This window comes from Pelodiscus sinensis, chromosome 15, assembly GCF_052426305.1.
Source record: "Pelodiscus sinensis isolate ZL-2025 chromosome 15, ASM5242630v1, whole genome shotgun sequence".
Lineage (NCBI taxonomy): Eukaryota > Metazoa > Chordata > Testudines > Trionychidae > Pelodiscus > Pelodiscus sinensis.
In genome coordinates this window covers 22,835,526-22,856,599 of record NC_143066.1, presented here as the reverse complement: position 1 = coordinate 22,856,599, position 21,074 = coordinate 22,835,526, and the positions used below count along the sequence as shown (strand labels likewise).

The 21,074-nt window shown below is 43.9% G+C and overlaps 1 pseudogene across 1 annotated transcript; it reads right to left on the bottom strand.

Moving 5' to 3' along the window:
• Positions 1 to 3,172: 3,172 nt before the first annotated feature.
• Positions 3,173 to 20,860, bottom strand: LOC102449685 (uncharacterized; annotated as a pseudogene). The gene is made up of 5 exons (XR_016350708.1): positions 20,837 to 20,860; positions 19,201 to 19,314; positions 8,299 to 8,456; positions 5,016 to 5,120; positions 3,173 to 3,350 (listed from the first exon to the last, which is right to left on the bottom strand). The product of XR_016350708.1 is annotated as an uncharacterized LOC102449685 (transcript).
• Between the last annotated feature and the right edge of the window lie 214 nt (positions 20,861 to 21,074).

The following is a 21,074-nucleotide window of genomic DNA, read 5'->3' as shown; positions in this document are numbered from 1 at the left end:
TTTGTTTTATTGAACGTTTCAGGGCCAATTTACATCAGACCAGATCCTGTTTCTTCTTTTTTTTTCTTAAGCTTTTAAAATATACTTTGATTTAAATAATTTGATTACATTGCTTTTTGTGAACAATTTTTTTCTTTATTTCCTAACTGCTGGCTCTGTAAACTCATCATGGGATCTGAGAGTATATCTGCTATATTTTGCAATAGCGGATGCATTCAAAAGACGCAGGATATCCCAAAATAGTACTGCAGTGTTAGACGTACCCTGATACTCAACCCTGATAAGACTGTGATAATGCCTGTATAGAGGGAGAATCAATCTGAAGAAGTGGCAGAAATTATATCAGTATCTTTGACTAATAGGGCATGTCATCGGTTGGTTGGTGAATCTGTTGGATCCTGAGGTGTTTCTAAATGTCCAGAGAACAATGTAAATTGTAAATTTTTTGGAGCAGAATAAGGAACATTCATTCTTATCCTGCACTTGAGGGATATTACATTTTCTCTTGTGTATTTCAACCATCTCATTGTTTACTCATGATTTTGTTACCCTTGTGTTAGACTACTGCAGTGCTATAAAAGGAAGGCATCATCAGGTCCCTGATATTTAATATCTACTCACAGATGTGGATCCCTGAAATGGAAACTAAAAACCTATTCCCAGCTCTTTTCAGGTAGAATAAATATTAATACCTGAAATGCAAGGAGTTTGTCTGAGAGCGCCCCCCTGAAGTGTTAATCTTCTGCATTTTCTCTGGAAGTCTTTGATCAAAATGGCCTATGCTGGGGCCTAAACATTTATTCAACCTATGAGCTCAACTGTAAAAACTATGTGAAAGTTATGTCATAATCTTATATATGTGTGAGATTTTGTCTGTCTTATCAAGGACTCCTAAATGGTGAGAGCTAGAATCACCAAATTCAGTATACAGCTTTCTCTTACCATAACTTAAAGTAACATAAAGGTTTAGTTGTGCCAGGAAAATGGGATGGGCCTGCTTCTTAAAAATCAAACAGAAAAGAAACAGAAATCACCAAATCAAGTGCAGTCCTCAAAATTGACATAACTAAGTGAATGTTGAAAGAGACTGAACCAGAGCAAGAACAAATAGGATGAACTTGGAATAGGAGTGCTTCTTAATAAGCCTTACAGAAAAGAGATAAAATGGAGAAATTTTAAGTAGTGCTCTGTTTTGGCATAGCTAAATCAATGCTTAAGATTTGAAAACTAGAAGTCAGTGTTATTGGAAACCAAATTGACGATGACCCCTTTTTGTTAAAACATAGCGAATAAGAATTTATAGGGATGAAGAAAAAAATATACTTGATGGAATTCCCATTTTTAAAAATGTACTAAAAATAATTGAACAAAACAATTGTAACAATCCTTTTAAGAAATTCAAAACAAAAATTAATTTAATAAAAATAACACTTCTTGAAAAATGCAATCATTTAAATGAAACGTACATTTTATGTTTATTTAAGAAAAAATACCACCTTAATTGAGTAAAGGACCAGAACAAGGCCGGGCAAATCTGCTAATAACATATAAGAAATATTGATGGGAAAAGATACGAAAAGGAGACAAATTAAAGCCAAAATAAAAGAGCCTACTGATACGGTTTGAGGAGTGTTCACCTCTCTTTTAACCAAGCATAATTTTGAGCCAAAAATTAATTAACTATGCTTGATGTGTCAGGTACTAGGCCTAAATTAAGGTCCTTAAAGAAAGAGATGTTGGGGTGAGAACATAGAAGAACAGACAGAGACTAATGGAGTGAGCTTGAATGTAAGGCTGCTATTCCCACCATCTCTTGGGACTCTGAAGTCTCCTCCCGCCCTGCCAGCAGCGTGTGGCGCTTCTAAGCGCCAAGTGCTTGCAGGGCGGAAGAAACTTCATGCACTTCCTTCTGCCCCCAAGCTCTGATTGGCTTGGGAGCAGGGTAGTGGCAGGGCCTCTGCAGGCCGGATCAAGCTGCTTGGCAGGCCAGATCCAGCCCGCGGAGGCCCTTTTGCCCATTCCTGATCTAGATGGTGCTTGGTCCTGCTGTGAGTAGGAGACTGAACTTGGGGTCCCTTCCAGTTCTAGTGTTCTATGATTCTAAGCAAGCCGAGGTCTCTATAAACCAAGCCCTGAACCTTATTTAATACCGTTTAATATCGACACCTTTAGCCAATATGTCCTATCTACCTTAATACAACAGTTATAAATCTTCTAGATGCACTATCAAACTAATGGAATATCATTTCATTGAACTATGTCAATAGAAGTTCATGGGACTGCATCAAAGTTTCTTTGTATAGGAGGTACTGTTCGCTGAAATTGTATCTGCCATTCAGAATAAGTGTGAAGGCTAACAATGCTGCTGTATGTGAGCACTTTTCATTTTTTTCTGGGTGGATTTTATGGTAATAGTACTAATAAGGGCAGATTTTGGTCAAACTTCCATTACATATGATTTGCCAGTTCAGCTTGAGTCCTGACTAGTAATGCTTCTATTATTCCAATCCTAAACCTTTGGAGCAAATTGCCACTCATGCTAAATTATGTTGCTTTTTGAGATTTGTCTCAAGTCTCCATGATGGTGTGTGTAGATGAGGAAACCGCTTGGCCAGAATTCATTATCCAATGGCAGCAACAGTGAAAGCTGTTATATAGACAGGACTCAGGAGTTTTGACTACTGTGTCATCTGACTCTAGCATGTACTGGTGGTGAATTAATGCTATAGAGTTTGCTAATATAGACAGACAGTTGAAACTAGCATGAGAAACTTTTTCTAATAATCTTACTAATCTAAGTATACCAGGAAGCCCGGGGCAGAGCATCTGTACCCCGGGCTTCCTGGAGTCAGCCACTGATCAGTTTCAGCAGCGGCTGAATCAGGGATGCCTGGGGCAGAGCAGCTAGGGTGCTGCAGGGTTGGTCTCGTAGGTCTGAGGGGCGGCGCTTCTGGACCAACCCGGCAGCACCCCAGCTGCTCTGCCGCAGGCGTCCCCGATTCAGCCACTGCTGAAACTGACCAGCAGCGGCTGAATCGGGGACACCTGGAGCAGAGCCAGACTATCGGAAGGGGGGGCTATGAGGGTTCTGGGGTGGCATCCCACCCCAGACCCCTCATAGCCCCCTCTTCCAATAGTCCTGCATATTTGATAATCTGGCACCCCCTGGGTCCTAAAGGTGCCGGATTATCAGAAGTTTACTGTACAATGACTTTAAATCAGATGCTCGTGTAGAAGTTTTAGAAAGTACACTCTTACGTTTAGATAAGTTACTGGAAATGTTAGATGATCTCTCAAATCTGAGCAGTCCATTTACACTTCTCGTGTTATTTCCTTTATTGCCTTAATAGCTAAAGTAGACACTGTGCTTTTAATGACTAATTTAATATTTAACAAAAATATCCCTTGTCCAAGTACTTTAGTGTTATTTTAAAACAACAATAAAATGGATCAAACAAATATAGCCTACTAAAATGAATGGGAAAATCACAGGACGAGGGCAAATTGTAAAGTAGGTAATTAAAAGTCATGACAAAGAACAGTAAGGGTCTGTCAGATGAAATCAAGAAAAGAATGAACTTTCAGAAGAGATTGAAAGGGGAGATATGAGAGAATGAATCAGAAGAGGGAGTAGTACAAAGAACCAGAGTTTGTATTAGGAAGTAACAGAACAGGAAAAGAATCTCTTGCAATATGAAATGTAGATAGTACAGTGTCAGACCAAGATGTGTGTGTGTTTGTCAGAAGATTGGCAACAAAGGGTGTTGTATCTACATGGCAGTGGGGAGGACAATGCTTAGTACAGGTAGCATAATGATTCTCAAACTTTTTGGTCCTTGACCAACCCTTTTCAACGCAAACCATTCCATGGACTACCTGCCAACCCCCACAGATGACAAAATGGACACAGGAGAGGTTGGGGTTTTGGGCCCAGAGCGGGGGAATAGCGGGGGGGGAGGGGGGAGGAGAAGAGTCCTGCCTAGGAGAATGGGTGTGGGCTGATGGTCTGGTCAGAAGGGAGAATGTAGGAGCAAATGGGGATGTGGGGTTTGTGGGAGGAGAGGTATATGAAGTGTGTGGCGTCTAGGTATGAGGGAGATGGGGGGGCTGGCCTGCCTCTGCACCCCCAGGCACTGCTCCCTGCTGTTACAATTGGCCAGAATCCTGGCCAATGGCAACAGCAGGAAAAGCCTCCCAGTGAGCTGTTTCCTGCACTGCTATTCCCCTAGCTGGGTGGGGGGAGCAGGAGTGCGGGGAGCCCTTTCTGCCTGCGAGCTAGATCTGCCCTGTGAGGCTGAGGATTCCCCCTCCCCTCCTTGAGTAGAGAGCCCGTGCTGGCACTAACCTTGGGGAGGAGGAGCTGGAATGCCAGTGCGGGCTCCCTGCTGCACAGGACGAACTCATGGACCACCTGCAAGACTGTCGCATGCCACTAGTGGTCCATGGGTGACATTTACAGAAATAGTAAGACACACTGACTCTGGTGAAGCAAGCATTCTAAAAATAGCAGTGTGGTCACAGCAGTATAGACAACAACTAGAGCTAGATACCTGAATATGTACCCAGGAGGCTGGGGAGGGTTGTACTTCAATGGCTAACCCAAGTTGCTGCCCATGCCACCATGGCTTCACTGCCATTTTGTAGTGCACTAGCTCAAGCAGAGACTGTGTGTTTATCCACAGTTGGAAGCATGCTCCCAGTTGCTGTGTAGACACATTCCAAAATAAAAAAGACAGTTTCTCTTCCTCTGCTGTTTATCTGAGAACACTGTACCTACAATGTTATTCTTTTATCAGTAAAGGTATAAAAAGAACACCTGGAAAACTTAATCATTTGCAAACATGCAGTTGTGTTTAGAAACCATTTCAGTACTGTACCATCCTTTTAAGACCAACCGCCACAATAACTTAGTCCTGAAAAAAATCCAGGAGTCGGCTGTGCATTTACAAATGGCTTACTTGGTTAGTCTGATAAGACATGGTAAAAAGGATTTAAAAGTATATTAAGAATGCAACTTACTTTTTCCATAATAATTCCTTGAATCTTCTTGGATAAAATTAGCACTTGATTCTTTTAATGTGTTAGTTTCCTGTGTACTTTTAAAACAGAAAACATCAGTGCTATGAGAAGTATAAAATAACTACTTTAAAATAAAATCAAGACGACTTGTCAGTACGTAATGAGATTTATAGCCTTGCTCATTATTTTTCCAGTCTTTTCTAATGTGCCTATTCTCACTATCAGACAGTCTTCTCCTTATATATTACTATACATTGACTGTCAATGCCTTTATTAGGGCAGAAAAGTCATTACATATAAGACTTTCTATTATTAGGTTTTCTAACTTGTACTGCACTGCATGGTAGCTATAATACACAGCATAACAAAAATAAGCAATTTGGCCTGTTAATTATTTCTCAGTGTCTAGATAGGAACAGTAACTTCCCTTGAGTTTGGGAGGGCAAGTTTGGTTCTTCGCTTTCCATTAAGAAAATTGTTTTCCTAAAATCAAAAGCTCATTTAATTATAATGATTTTATTTTTATGTAATCAGACTAGACTGACTTCAGTTTCTAACTATAACTAGGAATTACAGTAGGATGAAAAGTAGTGATTGTGAATTGATCAGGCCAGATCAAATATTTCTCTGCCACTGTCAAAGAGAAAAGAGCGTGAATTCTAAATAGGACTCAGGTTAGATGACACACATCACAAACTGCATACAAATACAATTTAGCCAAATAATTTGGGGACCTGACAGTATTTCAGTAAATGGCCATTTGGACAGTGAGGGATAAACTTACAACATGGGAAAGATCCCCCGGTAATAAATGTCCTGATTCAGTGAATAATTTAATAATCCCAATGATTTCTGTACATCCTAAAAACTATATAAATATACCCACTCAGGCAGCATATGAGATCACACCAGGCATGCGCAGCTTTGTAGCACATATGGATAGGTCCTATACTAAGTATAACATGTTTAATATCATGTATTTAATGTTACGTAGCCTGCTTCTCCTCTCTTTATCTAGTGTAAACAGGCATAGTTTCAAGGAAGTTGATTGCTCAAAATGAAAGCAGAATCAAGCCAGTGATCACCATTTTTAAAAGAAATGAAAATGTGGACATTTACTACTAAAATACTAAGGTATGTCTGTGGCAGTCCCCTGGGCACGAGCACTCCGTCCGGGTCCGGGACCCTGTGAGCCCAACTGCCACTCATCCCCCTTACAGCAGTCCGTTCTGGGGTTCCATACCCCAGTTGCCTGAGATCCTCGTACTCCCTCCCAGGTTTCGTCTGGTCCACTCTTCGCAGGGATGGGTGTGAAGGGAGACCTGGGCCATCCCTCTCCACCGGGTCCCAGCCCAGGGCTCTAAGTGCAGGGTCAACGCTTCTCTGCATGGCTGACGGGGTGCATTCCCGAAACGTGTCAGCCCATGGGCACCACAAGTACCCTGCCTCGGGCTGCTTCCTTCCCCACACTGATCCCTGGGTGGCACCTCCAGCTCCCCAGTGCCTACTGCGGTTCCAGGGGCCAGGCACTCACTCTGTCCTCCAGCGCCTCTCCTGGGGTCTCTCTCGCCGGCGACGTTCCTCGCTTGGGACTCACCGCTCTCCCTCCGGGGACACCCTGCCATCCCCAGTCTCCGATGCTGGCAGGACTTTTTGAGACGGCCCGCTGGCCACAACGCTGACTGGCAGCCCTGCCCACTCCATGATGCGGGGTCTTCCCCCGTCACTTCTGGGCAGCCGCCTGCCACTTCTGCTCGGTCCGGCCAGGGGCCAGGCTCACGGCATTGGTGCTGCCCCAGCGGGGAGAAGGGTCTCCACTGTGCTCCAGGTTGGTGGCAGTGCTGTGCCCCTCAGGCTCCCTGCGCGTCTTCCCCACGCCCCCTTTCTGGCCGGCCGGCATGCGGGCCGTTGGCGGCCCGTCACAATGTAAAACACAGGGCCTACAGAATGTAAGCAAGTTCTTTTAAACTCCTACTGTGTCTAATCCCATGCCAAAATTTTCTGACAGACCCCCTCCCAAATAAAACCTAATATCTTTTCCTGCAACAAAGTCACAATTGCATCCACAGCAAACAGTTCGTCACATAACCCTGTTTCTAGTGCCTAGTTTTTCTATTTTCTTTGCACGACTTGCTGTAAATGACTGTGCACCACTGTGTTGTTTGCAACCACCAGTATTTGACCAACATATAATTACTGTCTCAGGGTGTGATTTGTTTTCAAGTAATATTGGTATCTGAGACATGAAGTTAGACTACCAGTCTTTTAGATCTATTATGCTTTCCCAATAGGTCTAGACACTGAGCATTCGAAACTTCTATTAATAAAAGCTTGTGTTTCAGAAATGTGCGAAAGTAGAAGTTACCTAGTTTCAAAAGGGAAACAGTGGGGTCTATATAAAGATTCCCTCTAACACACACATTTGATATTAAAAAAAACTCTGGACCTCTAAGACTTTCAAGAAGAGAAAAGTCTTCTGCATTATATTTGACATAATCTACCATGTTTGGAAAGATTTATGGTTTTGAGAATCTCTCTCAGTAATGCTGCCTTTCCACAGCTGGCCTTTTTATTATTTATAAGAAATTTACGGGTTAAATATTTTTCTTCCTATTGTTTTGATAAAGTTTAGGTGGCGCAAATGTCATGAAGTCAGATAATACAAATAGGGACATTCAAAAGAAAAAGTTCAGCTAACTTTAAAAATGAGAGTTATAAAGAGATTCTGTTCTAACATCTGATACAAATTTCCAATCTGATCACAGGATACATCTACACTGCACTGTTATTTCAAGATAACTAGTGTTATTTCGAAATAACTACGTGAACATCTACACAGCCATTCTGTTATTTCGAAATAACGGATGGCTTATTCTGAAATCTGTAAGCCTCATTCTATGAGGAATAATGCCTATTCCAAAATAGCTAAATAAGGTGTGTGTAGACGCTTCACTGCTGCTATTTCAAAATAGCCCCTCACCAGGGCCATTCTAAGTTATTCCTCCCCATTGCCTCTTAGGGTTTCCCTAATGTAGACGTGCTGCCTCAGACTAATTTTGAGGCTTCCCTGCAGTACAGACATACAATTTTGAAATACGTTATTTTGGAATAACTATTCCAGAATAACTTATTTTGAAATAAGTGTGTAGTGATGTACCCTAAAATATGAAAGTGCTGTAAATATGAAACCAGCGTAAAAAGCCACAGAATAGAAAATTATAGGCTATCACAGTTTCAAACAGCTGTACTGCTGAAAATCTCTCTGAACTTTTCTCACACCTCTTATCTTCATATTCCTGGGGATCTGCAGAGATCACAAGGGGAGGTGTATGCTGCTTGTCACAACAGTCCAATCTTTGAATATGTTTAGCTTCTTTCCTTTTCTGGTGTGAGGCACAGTCTGGCTTCTTCATTCCCTCTGAAGAGATTTCACAAGTCTGAGCAGAAGATAAGTGTAATTATATTAATAAAATCTTTACACATTGAGTTTGCTACCGGTAAGGTATTAATTCACAAACAATTCCCCATTACATTAGTAGTCCGCAAGAGCAATAATAATATTAACCACTTTTCCTCTTCTAAGGTTTACATGTTATCTGTTTAATCCTCACAGAATCCCAGTAAAATAGAAACAATGAATAGTCTTGTGGCAGTGTTCCTTCTAAGATGCATGGCAGCACAGCTTCATAGGTGATTAATCAGTCCCACCCAGTCAGTCAGCTCTGAGCCTCTGACTGGGTGGGGCTGATTAATCATCTGTGAAGCTGTGCTGCCATGCAGCTTGGAGGAAATACTGTCCTGTGGCATTTTAGAGACTAACAAATATATAGGATCATGAGCTTTCCTGGGAAAAAACACACTACGTCAGATGAGTTGGAGTGGAAATAATGGAATCCAAGGTGTATATAACAGCAAAAGCAGTTATCTGTCAATTGAAGGACCCGTTAATGAAGCTAATTAAGTAGGCTGGATGTGTCCCATTCATAGCTTTTGATGTGAAAATGCAAACATCAAAGGCAGGGAAAATTGACTTTGTAGTGTGTTAACCAGTTAATATCTTTATTCAAGCTCAGGTTGACAGTGTCAAATTTATAGATTAATTCCATTTCAGCAGTCTCTCTCTGTAATTGGTAAAATTCCTTTGTAGAAGAATGGCTACTTTTAAAATCAATATTGAGTGCCCAGGTAGGTTAAAATGTTCCCCTACAGCAGGAGTCGGCAACCTTTTCAAACCAAAGAGCCAAACTACATAAAAATTCAGAAGAAGTGGTCAATAAAGAGCCGTATAAGAATGCCCATTTGAATGACAAACTATACAACTAATTATTGATAATTGACATAATGACGGTGGAAGCAGGAATAAGGGAATTTGTGTGCAGCCATCTTAGTCTTGTCAGTAGTAGAGTAAGAGTTAGGCTAAGTTTGTAGCCTGACAACACGAGAGCTGTAACAAGACGCTGCCTTCACCTCTCGCCTCCATATGGAGATAAGGATAGAATGCTGACTCTGGCAGGTACCTTGAGATAAGGATCATCTGGGTGGAACTAAAATAACTGTTAGCCATTGGTGTTTGTAATGGGAAGGAGACTAATTGTTATTGTTATTATATTTAATGGACAGTATATAAACTGCTTCATAATTGCTTGTATTCGAAGATCTGCCTTTGGGGGTCTGCCCCCTCTTCACCCTCCCCCCCCCTCCATCCGAATCAGTTTTTCCCTTGCTGCAGCTCATAATAAAACTGTCTCTGACTACTTGTTGCTTATAAACGCAGAATGAGGACAATGTTTTCTTCCGCTTGACTAATAACAACAGCATAAATTAAACGTACTCACAGACTTTATTTAATGGGACTTCTGCTGCTGCATCTTTTTGCATGTTTCTTTGAAGTTTACATTATAACTGGTCAAATCCAGCTTCATGCATGTATTGAGGCTGTCTTCTGCCAATCTTATGGCAGGGGGCTGGGGATGAGGGAGGGCAGGAGTCTGGGGTAGATTGTATGAGGAGCTCAGAGCAGGGGGTTTGGGTGTATGATGAACTCAGGGCACAAGGTTGGGATGTTTGCAGGTAGGGGAGTGTAATGGCTGGGGATGTGAGGGTGTAGGAGTCTAGGTTGGGGTGTATGAAAGGCTCAGGGCAGGGGGCTTGGGTGTATGATGGATTCAGGGAACAAGGTTGGTGACGGGGGGGTGCAGGAGTGTTATGGTAGGAGACTGGAGCGGTGGTGATACAGGAGTTTGAGGATGTGGTGGTATGGGGGGCTCAGGGCAGGGGGCTCAGGTATATGATGGGCTCAGAGATAGGATGTGGGGGGTGGTGCAGGAGTGTAATGACACTGCTGGCAGATGGGGGCTGAGACCCAATTCGGGGTTTGTTGGCCAGGCTTCATGTTTAAATTAAATAAAGTAAAATATTATGTCCAACACAAAAGGTTTCAACATTGTCTTTATTTATGGCAGGAGTGGGGAACCTTTTTTTGGTTGGGGGCCACTGACCCTCAGAAAAATTAACTGGGGCCCACACAAGTGAGAAAAAACCCCTCCAACACCCCCAACGCTCACTGATGTGGCCTCCAAATGAAATACCTTACTCCCCTGGTACTCCAGCCCCATGCGTGGGGGGACGGGAAGAGAGGACTGAGGTTTGAGGCCTTAGGCTAGATTTATTCTTCTGGCGTTTTAGGGTGAGTGGATTTTGTGGCCCACCCCTATAGTCTGGGGTGGAGCCGGCCAAAAATGAGGGATTAAGTGTGTGGGACAGAGCTGCCAATGAGTGGGATAGGGATGGAGGTACAGGATCATTGCAGAGTCTTTGGCCATTATCTTTGAAAACTGATGGAGATCGGGAGAAATCCCAGATGATTGGAAAAAGGCAAATGTAGTGCCCATCTTCAAAAAAGGGAAGAAGGATGATCCAGGGAACTACAGACCAGTCAGCCTTACCTTAGTCCCTGGAAAAATCATGGAGGGGATCCTCAAGGAATCCATTTTGAAGCACTTGGAAGAAGGGAAAGTGATCAGGAATAGTCAGCATGAATTCACCAAGGGCAAGTCATGCCTGACCAATCTGATTAGCTTCCATGATGATGTAACTGGCTCTGTGGATATGGGAAAGTCAGTGGATGTGATACACCTTGACTTTAGCAAGGCTTTTGATACAGTCTCCCACAATATTCTTGCCAGCAAGTTAAGGAAGTATGGATCATATAAATGGGCTGTAAGATGGATAAAAAGCTGGCTAGACTGTCTGGCCCAATGAGTAGTGATTAATGGCTTGATGTCAGGTTTGCAGCCAGTTTCTAGCAGAGTGCCCCAAGGATCAGTTCTAGGGCCAGTTCTGTTCAACATCTTTATGAATGACCTGGATGAGGGGATGTATTGCACCCTCAGGAAGTTTGTGGATGACACTAAGCTAGGGGGAGAGGTAGATACATTGGAGGACAGAGATAGGGTCCAGAGTGACCTAGACAGATTAGAGGATTGGGCCAAAAGAAATCTGATGAGGTTCAACAAGGACAACTATAGAGTCTGAAGAATCCCAAGCATTGTTACAGGTTGGGGACCGAATGGCTAAGTAGCAGTTCCGCAGAAAAGGACCTGGGGATTACAGTGGATGAGAAGCTGGATATGAGTCAACAGTGTGCCCTTGTAGCCAAGAAGGTGAATGGAATATTAGGTTCGAATAGGAGGAGCATTGCCAGCAGATATAGAGAAGTGATTATTCCCCTTTATTTGCACTGGTGAGGCCACATCTGGAGTACTGCATCCAGTTCTGGGCCCCCCACTACAGAAAGGATGTGGATGCACTGGAGAGGGTCCAGCAGAGGGCAACCAAAATGATTAGGGGGTGAAGCACATAACCTATGAAGAGAGACTGAGGGATTTGGGCTTATTTAGTCTGAAGAAGCATTAGTGAGGGGGGATTTGATAGCAGCCTTCAACTTCCTGAAGGGAGGTTCCGAAGAGGATGCAGAGAGGCTGTTCTGAATAGTAATGGATGGCAGAACAAGGAGCAATGGTCTCAAATTACAGTGGGAGAGGTCTAGGTTGGATATTGGAATCTTCATCCCTAGAGGTTTTTAAGTCTCAGCTTGACAAAGCCCTGGCTGGGTTGATTTAGTTGGGATTGCTCCTGCCTTGGGCAGGGGGCTGGACTTGATGACCTCCTGAGGTCTCTTCCAGCCCTACGATTCTCTGATCTGGGAGGGAGGTGAGGTGCATGAAGAAGTGAGAGTGCAAGGTCTGGGTGGGAGGTAGGGTGCAGGAGAAGGCTGGGGGCAGGGTATCTGGCTGGGAGGGAGGGAACAGGAGTGGACTGGGGGCAGGGTGCTTGGCCGGGGGGAGGGGCCAAAAGCAAGGGAAAGGGCTGGAGGAGGCTGAGGGCAGGAACGGGCTGGGAGTGCAGGGCCTCAGCAGGGGAGGATAAGTGAGGGGGTTTGGGGTCTGGGCATGAGGGATGGGGTCCACTTACTAGCTTCCATGTCATGTCATGGGCACCGTGTAACACAGCCTCCCACTGCTTCCATTCCCTGGATTCTGGCCAGTGGGAGCAAAAGAGAAGCCTTTGTCCCTTTGATGCTATCTCCTAGCCGGGGGAAGGAAAATGGCAGCATGTGGAGCTTATCCCCCATATGCTGGATCTGACACAGAAACTCAGGGCTTTCTTCCTCCTGCTCCCCCTCTCACCCTGCAGGAAGCTGGTGCTGGTGTTCTAATTGTACAGGGGACCACAAGGCTGTAGTGCCGGTGCTGGCTCCCTGCTGTAGGGCCATAACAAGGGCGAGGCAAGTGCAGCACTTGCCTCAGGTGCATAGATGGGGGGGAGGGGGAGCGCAAAAAAGATAGCTACTCCGCTGTCTTCGCTCATGCCTCCCTTCACGTCAGCACCCCCATCCGCACTGAGGATAGTCTTGCCTCAGGTGCCAAATTAGCTATTTATGACTCTGCCCTGCTGTTGGAGGAGCTAAGCTGGAGCTCCAAACGAGCCATCTCTGGCTCCCTTGTGAGCTATATTTGACTCGTGAGAGTGAGACATAGGTTGCCAACCCCTGCCCCCCACAGGTTTATGTGTGTTACCATTCCTGATATCTTTGTCCATTTAGAAGAGCGACAAGAATGATTAAAGGTCTAGAGAACATGACCTATGAAGCCAGGCTTCATGAACTGGGCTTGTTTAGTTTGGAAAAAAGAAGATTAAGGGGGGACATGATAGCGGTTTTCAAATATCTAAAAGGGTGTCACAAGGAGGAAGGAGAAAATTTGTTCCTCTTGGTTTCTGAGGACAGGACAAGGAGTAATGGCTTAAAGTGCAGCAGGGGAGGTTTAGATTGGACATTAGGAAAAAATTCCTAACTGTCAGGGTGGTCAAATATTGGAATAAATTGCCAAGGGAGGTGGTGGAATCTCCCTCTCTGGAGATATTTAAGAACAGGTTAGATAGACATCTGTCAGGGATGGTGTAGGTGGAGCTTGGTCCTGCCTTGAGGGCGGGGGGCTGGACTCGATGACCTCTTGAGGTCCCTTCCAGTCCTATTATTCTATGATTCTATGATTCTTTGATGCAGAGACTTTCTGTTTGACCAATACATATAAATATGCACAAGCTAAATATGAATCGCATATAAATATGCACCACAAGCTAAATATGAATCAACATTGTAACACTGTTGCAAAAAAGTGAACATTCTGGGAGTATCACCAGGAATATTGTAAGCAATACACAAGAAGTAATTCTTGTGCCCTAGTCTGCTGAGATAGCCTCAGTTGGAGTGTGGTATCCAACTCTCTGTATCACCTTTCAGGAAAGATGTTGGCAAACTGGTGAAAGTGCGTAGGAAAGCAACAAAAATAAAGATTTAGAAAATATGAACTATTAGGGAACGTTGAAAAAACTGAGCTTAGTCTGCAGAAGAGAAGACTGAAGATGGACGTAACAGTTTTCAAGTACATGAAAGATTGTTACAAGAAGGAAGGAGAAAATTTTTTAAAAATAGGAAAAGAAACAATGGGCTTAAATTGAAGAAAAGAAGGTTTAGAAAATGTCAAGGTAGTTAATCAATTAAACAAATTGCCTAGAGAAGTTGTGGAATCTCCATCATTGGAAATTTTTAAGAGCAGGTTAGATAAATTCCTGCCTGGGATGTTTTAGTTATCACTTATGCTACGTCTAGACTGCAGGTTTCTGAAAAACCTTCTTCCAAAAGAGAGCATCCACACTACCAAAGCGTATCGAAAAAGGGATGTGCTTTTTCAAAAGATAGCGTCCACACTGAATGGATGCTAGCTCACATTTAAGCTGTGATGGATGGAGTGGCAACCAAGGCACCTGTGCTTTTTTCTCTTTCCTCTTCTTTCAAAAGAATTCCCCCTCTCTATCCACACACACCTTTTTCTGAAGGAGCTCTTTTGGGAAAAGGCTCCACATAGAAAGAGGTTTACCAAGTTGGAAAAACCCCTCTGTTCCTTTGATTTTTTTCCCAAAAGAACATGATTGCAGTGTGGACATAATGTTTTTCCGATGAAACTCTGTAGTGTAGACACAGCCTTTGTCCTGCCTTAAGGGCAGGGGACTGGACTAGATGACCTATTGAGCATCCTTCCTGTTTGACTCTGTGTGCCACAGGCAGAGAATTGGAGGGACCATGGTGCGCCAGTGCCTGTGTCCTTCGCAGAGGCAGGGAAATGATAGTCAGACATACATGGGTAATCCTAGCAAGTGATCTGCACCCACACATACAAATAAAAATTAGGCCCTCTGTGTTACATGCATACAAAATATTCTACATTGGTCAATCTGTTTGCTCAGAACATGAACTGTGGTTTCACATACAAGTCCCTCACATAGAAGCATAGAACCACAGAGCTGGAAGAGACCTCAGAAGGTCATCAAGTCCAGCCCCCTGCCCTAGGCAGGACCAATCCCAACTAAATCAACCCAGCCAGGCTTTGTCAAGCCGAGACTTAAAAATCTCTAGGGACGGAGACTGCACTACTTCCCTAAGTAACCGATTCCAGTGTTTCACCACTCTCCTAGTGAAATAGTTTTTCCTAATATCCAACCTGGACCTCTCCCACCACAACTTGAGACCATTGTTCCTTGTTCTGCCATCCATCACTACTGAGAACAGCCTTTCTCCAGGCTCTTTGGAGCCTCCCTTCAGGAAGTTGAAGGCTGCTATCAAATCCCCCCTCACTCTTCACTTCTGCAGACTAAACAGACCCAACTCCCTCAGCCTCTCCTCGTAGGTCATATGTTCCAGCCCCCTAATCATTTTGATTGCCCTCCGCTGGACCCTCTCCAATGCGTCCACATCCTTTTTGTAGTGGGGACCCCAGAACTGGACACAATACTCCAGGGCTATGGCTACATTGGCACCCCTTTCTGGAAAAGGGATGATAATGAGTCCAGTCCTACTTGAAAGTAGGAATAAGGGATCTTCCGGAAAAGGGTTTATTTTCCGCAAGATCGCATCTAGACTGGCGCTTTTCTCCGGCAAAACCCCGAGCCGGAAAAAAGTGGCAGCCATGTTCATGCAAATGCCTCGGGGGATATTTAAATCCCCCGCGGCATTTGCAATTCCGACTGGTCTCATTAGCATCCCTTTTCCCGAAAGGGGTGCCAATGTAGACACAGCCCAGATGTGGCCTCACCAGAGCCGAATAAAGGGGAATAATCACATCTCTGGATCTGCTGGCAATGCTCCTCTTAATACAACCTTATATGCCATTCGCCTTCTTGGCTACAAGGGCACACTGTTGACTCATATTCAGTTTCTCATCCACTGTAATCCTCAGGTCCTTTTCTGCAGAACTACTACTTAGCTGGTTGGTCCCCAGCCTGTAACAATGCTTGGGATTCTTCCGTCCCAAGTGCAGGACTCTACACTTGTGCTTGTTGAACCTCATCAGATTTCTTGTGGCCCAATCCTCCAATTTGTCAAGTAACTCTGGACCCTATCTCTACCCTCGAGTGTATCTACCTTTCCCCCTAGTTTAGTGTCATCTGCAAACTTGCTGAGGGTGCAATCCATCCCCTCATCCAGCTCATTAATAAAGATACTGAACAAAACCGGTTCTAGAACTGAACCTTGGGGCACTCTGCTAGAAACTGACCACCATCCTGACATCAAGCCGATGATCACTACCCGCTGGGCCCGACCATCTAGGCAGCTTTCTATCCATCTTACCATCCATTTATCTAATCCACATTCCCTTAACTTGCTGGCAAGAATATTGTGGGAGACTGTATCAAAAGCCTTGCTAAAGTCAAGGTGTATCACATCCACTGACTTTCCCACGTCTACAGAGCCAGTTGCCTCATCATAGAAGCTAATCAGATTGGTCAGGTATGACTTGCCCTTTGTAAATCCATGCTGACTATTCTTGATCACTTTCCCCCTTTCCAAGTGCCTCAAAATGGATTCCTTAAAGATCCCTTCCATGATTTTTCCTGGGACCGAGGTAAGACTGACTGGCCTATAGTTCCCTGGATAGTCCTTCTTCCCTTTTTTGAAGATGGGCACTACATTTGACTTTTTCCAATCATCCGGGATCTCTCCTGATCTCCACGACTTTTCAAAGATAATGCCCAAAGGCTCCTCAATGACATTTACCAACTCCCTCAGCACCCTCGGATGCATGAAGTCCGGACCCATGGATTTGTGTACGTTTAGCTTTTCTAAATAGTTCCTAACCTGTTCTTTGCCCACCAAGGGCTGCCCAACTTCATCCCATCTTGCGTCACTTAGCACATTAGTCTGGGAGCTGACCTTGTCAGTGAAGACAGAGGCAAAGAAAGCATTGACTATTTCAGCTTTCCCCACATCATCAGCCTCTAGGTCACCTCCTTCATCCAGTAGGGGCCCCACACCTTCTCTGATCACCTTCTTCTTGCTAACATGCCTGTATAAACCTTTCTTGTTATCCTTCACATCTTTTGCCAGTCGCAATTCCAATTGCGCTTTCGCCTTCCACTTTTTGTAAGCTCCCTTTTTGTGCTTAAGGTCACCAAGGATTTCCCCTGTAAGCCAATCCAGTCTCCTACCATGTTTGCTTCTCTTGCTATGCATCGGGATGGTATCTGTGCCATTAATAAGGCTTCTTTAAAATACTGCCAGCTCTCCTGGGCTCCTTTCCCCTTCATGTTAGCATCCCAGGGGATTCTGCCCATCAGGTCTCTGAGGGTATGTCTACACTACCCTCCTAGTTCGAACTAGGAGGGTAATGTATGCATACCGCACTTGCTAATGAAGCCCGGGATTTGAATTTCCCGGGCTTCATTAGCATAAGCGGGGAGCCGCCATTTTTAAATCCCCGCTGCTTCGAACCCCGTGTAGCGCGGCTACACGGGGCTCGAACTAGGTAGTTCGGACTAGGGTGCCTATTCCGAACTACCGGTACACCTCGTTTCACGAGGAGTACCGGTAGTTCGGAATAGGACCCTAGTCCGAACTACCTAGTTCGAGCCCCGTGTAGCCGCGCTACACGGGGTTCGAAGCAGCGGGGATTTAAAAATGGCGGCTCCCCGCTTATGCTAATGAAGCCCGGGAAATTCAAATCCCGGGCTTCATTAGCAAGTGCGGTATGCATACATTACCCCGCTAGTTCGAACTAGCGGGGTAGTGTAGACATACCCTGAGGGAGTTAAAGTCTGCTTTTCTGAGTCCAGGCTGTGTATTTTACTATTCTCTTTTCTTCCTTTGGCCAGAATCCTGAAATCTACCATCTCATGATCACTGCTTCCAAGGTTGTCACCCACCTCTACTTCCCTTATTAGTCACTCCCTGTTTGTGAGCAGAAGGTCAAGCTGTGCATGGCCCCTGGTTGGATCCTTCAGCTCTTGTACCAAGAAGTTATTTCCAACATTCTCTAAAAACTTCCTTATGCAATTAAATAATGAACTGATTGATAAAGTGCCAGCTTCAAATGTCAGCAGCTCTGAGCATCAGTTCACTTATTTAGATACCTAACTTCCTATATTTATTGGATTGATCAAAAAATCCATTAAATAAACTGAAAAACTCAGATTAATGTCAACAGACTCTTATCAGACCTATGCTTTAAAAGTGTGGTTTTGCTTCTGTTGTACAGCCAGTAGCTTGTTCATGACTTGATTTGAAATCAATACTGTACAGACATAAAAGCATTGATAGAATTTGTATAATGTTCTTTATATAAGCTGTAACTCCAATCATAGGTGGTTGGTGAAGGTAGGGCTGTGGGAAGCAAGCTCCCAGCCCCATCCCCTCTGCTGAGGCCCCACCCACTTCCCACCCCCCCAACCACAGGGAGTGGGCTGGTGGATGGGCACTTGCCGCAGCCCAAGACCACAGGGGAGTGAGGAGGGTGTGTGGCACAGCCCCAGCCTCTCCAGCCCCAGAGATCCAGGGAGGAAGAAGTGCATGCAGCCCCAGAACACTAGAGGAGGGAGAAGGGCACATGGCGTGGCCCCGGCCTCCCCAACTCAGGAACACTGAGGAGGGAGGAGGATGTGTGGCTCGGCCCCAGCCCTGGAGCACCAGGGAGGAAGGAGGGTGTGCAGTTCCAGCCTCCCCACCCTGGAACACAGGGAGGACAGGCACTGGGGCTGCAACCGTCTGCTCCCAGAATGCCTGCAGCAGGTGTTCTGGGAGTGGAGTGTGGGCGAGGCCATGCCTATCAGCTTGGGATGGCAAAGCCTTCTCCCACCTTGGCTACAGGAAACCCATGATTCCAGTGTTGAATTTCTGGAATTCTGCAGAATGACAGATCTGAGAATCAGGGAAGATGAGGGTTATTGATCATAAAAGAATCTCTCCTTGGGATTTGGGGGATTTCTTGATTTTGATGCAAGCTAACCATTCCTTTTCCTTGGTAAGAGGGCTCCTGTCCAATTAATCTGTTTATTTGAAGGGAGTGGAAGTTCATGGGTATTTTCAACTGGAGGTAATTTTATTATTTTGGTCTGATATGATTTTATGAAGCAGCAAAATACTTTGCTAAATTCTGGCTCAAGTACCATGGTTGTATATCCACATTAATTCTATTAAAGTTGGAGCAGTTACTGTGCATTTACAGCCAGAATGTATAATTTGATCCTTTATCATCGCAATTTATGGGGAACTTGTTGTGAAAGTGCAACGGTGGGAAAATGTTCTATTACTTCCTTACTGATTAAAGCAATCTGACCTGTATTACTTACAGCTGCAACAATTAGTTTGAAGCTGATGAAATGAGCCTCATGACTTCTTCTTGTGATACCTATGGGGGAGGAAGCTGAGGTAGTCTGGAAGGGAAGCTGTGCAACTTCTTTGTTCTAGTTAAAACATGAGAGAATGTATTTTAAACTGTGTTGAAATAAAATTATGTCCATATAAATAGGAAATAATATACCAGAGGTGTATGTGAATATCAGGAATGTACATAAATGCCCATGATTTCAAAACAAGCAGACTGCTGTGAATACAGTGAAATATATTAGACTATTCTATTAGCTGTTATGATATAAGCTGTCTGTATGTGGGGCATTTTGAAGCTGTGGTATAAACTAATTCGCTTCTCAACAGTTTCTGTTTTTTTAACAGAATTACAGTCATAGAAAAGATTTTTTTTTACCTGGAGTTATAAATTGGATTTCTGTGCTATGTTTTCAGAGACTACTTTTACATGAAAATTGCACTATGCAAATTGTGTAGCTTATTCCGAGTCTAAATCGAAAGAGCTTATTTTTGAAATTTGGTGTTGTATAGACAGCGCCAAATTTCAAAATAAGGTGGTATTCCGACAAATCCCTTAACCCTTGCGGAACGAAGGTTACAGGGACGCTGGGATAGCGTGCCCGCTATTTCGGTAAATAGCGTGAGCTTTTAAAGATGCAGCGTTGCTATTTCTGGATACTTCCGGTATCCCAAAACAACAACGCAGTCTAAATGTATCCTAAATTTCTGTTGGGAAAAGAATAGGGAAAGCCCAGCATTTGATTTGATCCTTATGGAGAGAGGTTTGTTTTGTATTTCTGTACGTGATAATCTATATCTCTTCTTTCTGTCCTTTTAGAGATTGCCAGCACACTTCCTGTTTGCAGTTGTCTATTGGAGCTTAGGTTCATGAAAGAATTATGCTCCATAAAGTAATACCAATTTAAAGACTCCTCCATGCAATTTTCAGATTTTTCTCTCACCCCGTTATTCTATGCTCACCTTTTCCTTCATACATATACTTCTCAAACCTCCCCACAATCACCACAATACTTCTCTTCCAGCAAACAGAATGGGTACATCTAGACTACATTCTTCTTTCGAAAGAAGATATGCAAATTTGGCACTCATTTACATATCTTCTTCCGATCGCTTTTTCGACAGCGTTTTTTTTTAAAGTGAAAGCAGTTTAGACGTGGTTCTTCCGGGGAAAAAAAACCCTTTTTCGAAAGAACCCCTCTTCCTCACAAAATGAGGTATGCAGGGTTCTTTCGAAAAAGTGGGGTCTTTCGAAAAAAAATCCCCTGTCTAAACTGCTTTCACTTTAGAAAAAAATGCTTTTGAAAAAGCAATCGGAAGATATGCAAATTAGCACCAAATTTGCATATCTCCTTTAGAAAAAAGAACGTAGTCTAGATGTCAGTGGCACTACTATTTCATCTATAGGTCAGAGAAGTCCATCTGGATTGTGGAAATGCATTGACCTGACTTTCTTGCACTAGTTATCCCATAGCATACTCAAGTTCCAGTGACTTAGGAGTCATGCTTGGATCTCCTGTGTAGCAGTATATTGCACTGCTGATGCATGTGGCCTAGCCAAGGACGAATGCTTAGTAGAATTCACTGTGTTTTATACATTACCTTTTTGCTGTACTCCTTATTAAGACCAGGCAATGTTTGTCAGTTACAAAATCCTTGAAAACAAACGAACACATAATTACATCTACTTACAGTAACTCTGACTGTAATTGTTATCTTCTTCAGAGAGACTTTAGTAAAACAGCAAAATGGCTCACGTCTCTCCACTGCACCCCAGAAACAGTCTGCCAGCTCCCAGGAGCCTGCCAGGGCCCGGAGAAGGCAGGCGCTTTCCTGATCT